This window comes from Cebus imitator, unplaced genomic scaffold, assembly GCF_001604975.1.
Source record: "Cebus imitator isolate Cc_AM_T3 unplaced genomic scaffold, Cebus_imitator-1.0 Scaffold291, whole genome shotgun sequence".
In the NCBI taxonomy this organism is placed as follows: Eukaryota; Metazoa; Chordata; class Mammalia; order Primates; family Cebidae; genus Cebus; species Cebus imitator.
In genome coordinates this window covers 3,700,596-3,702,679 of record NW_016107606.1, presented here as the reverse complement: position 1 = coordinate 3,702,679, position 2,084 = coordinate 3,700,596, and positions in this window count along the sequence as shown.

Sequence of the window (2,084 nt, the reverse complement as noted above, 5' to 3'; positions counted from 1 at the left end):
TGTTGACCAGGATGGTCTCGATCTCTTGACCTCATGATCCACCCGCCTTGGCCTCCCAAAGTGCTGGGATTACAGGCTTGAGCCACCGCACCCGGCCTAGTCTCAGCCATTGAACTCAAGGCACAAGCTGACAGTTCTCGAAATGTAGTCCAAGGCTCCGTAGGGGTTCTGGAGACCCTTTCAAGGTGTCTATCTGGTCAAAACCATGTTCACAATACAAAATTAATGGGACTATTTTTTTCACTATCATCCTGTCAAGGAGTGCACAGAATTTTCCAAGGATATGACCTGTGATCTCATGATAAACTGAATATAGAAGGAAATGTGAGATTCTTGTTCTCCATCAAGTCATGCATTAAAGAGATTTGCAAAAACGTCACTCTTCTCAATAAAATGTGTCTGATTTGGAAGTTTTTTCTTTTTTCTTTCTTTCTTTTTTTAAAAGATGGGGTTTCACCATGATGGCCAGGTTGGTCTTGGAACTCCTGACCTCAGGTGATCCATCCACCTTGGCCTCCTGAAGTGCTAGGATTACAGGCGTGAGCCACCGCGCCCAGCCTGAAGATTTTTTCATAAAGAATTTAAAAATTTCATTAAAACTTTTTTTTTTTTTTGAGACAGGGAGTCTTGCTCTGTCGCCCAGGCTAGAGTGCAGTGGTGTAATCTTGGCTCACTGCAACCTCTGCCTCCTGGGCTCAGGTGATTCTCTTACCTCAGCCTCCTGAGTAGCTGGGACTACAGGAGTGTGCCACCATACCTGGCTACTTTTTTGTAATTTTTAGTAGAGACGGGGTTTCACCGTGTTAGCCAGGATGGTGTCGATATCCTGACTTTGTGATCCACTCGCCTCAGCCTCCCAAAGTGCTGGGATTACAGGCATGAGCCACCATGCCCAGCCTAAACTTTTTTTTAAGAGGCAAAGTCTCGCTCTGTCACCCAGGATGAAGTGCAGCAGTGTGATCATAGCTCACTGCAGCCTTGAACTCCTAGGCTCATGCAATCAGTCCTTCTGCCTCAGCCTGCCAAGTAGCATGAAGCCGCTAGGCCCAGCTAATTTTTTTAACTTTTTTTTACAGAGACGGAACCTTGCTACGTTGCTCAGGCTGGTCTGGAACTCTGGCTTCAAGCAATCCTCCCATGTTGGCCTTCCAAAGTGCTGTGATTACAGGCATAAACTATCCATCATTCCTGGCCCAATATAAAATTATTTATATTAACATGAAACATGTTATTTTTAAAAGGGATTAAATACTTAATATATATGTATTTTTAAATAAAAAGATGGGGTTTCACCATGATGGCCAGGCTAGTCTTGAACTCCTGACCTCAGGTGATCCACCCACCTCAGCCTCCCAAAGTGTAGGATTACAGGTGTGAGCTACCGCACCCGGTAATATTTTCTATCTTAATTTTTAATATACTAAATATTGACAGAATGCACATAAATGGAAGCGCTCTTAAATTTTTTTTTTCCCAGACTATGAAGGGCTCCTGAAATAAAAGTTTGGGCATGGTGGCTCATGCCTGTAATCCCAGCACTTTGAGAGGCTAAGGTGGGTGGATCAACTTGACGTCAGGAGTTCAAGACCAGCCTGGATAACATGGTGAAACCCTGTCTGTACTAAAAATACAAGAAATTAGCCAGGTGTGGTGGCACATGCCTGTAATCCCAGCTACTCTGGAGGCTGAGGCAGGAGAACTGCTTGAGCCTGGTAGGCAGAAGCAGTGAGCCAAGATTGGACCATTGCACTCCAGCCTGAGTGGCAGAGTGAGAACCCATCTCATAAAAAAAAAGAAAAAGTTGAGAACCACTGTCCAGTGTAATGCTGGCTGCACAGGAAGCACCGAACACTGACTACTAGGCCATCCAGCATTCTGCACTGTTTCCATACAACTTGTGAGATCTTTCACACACACATTTTTTTGAAAATTGGACGCCAGATTTAACATAGTTTCTTCTGAGGTTCACTTTGACCAAAAGCTTTTAGGAACAGAGCAGAACCACATAGCCCTTAACACTGGGAGTATGACTGGCTACTGCATGTCACTTACAGAATTACTGTGTAATTTACTTCCAAGATGAA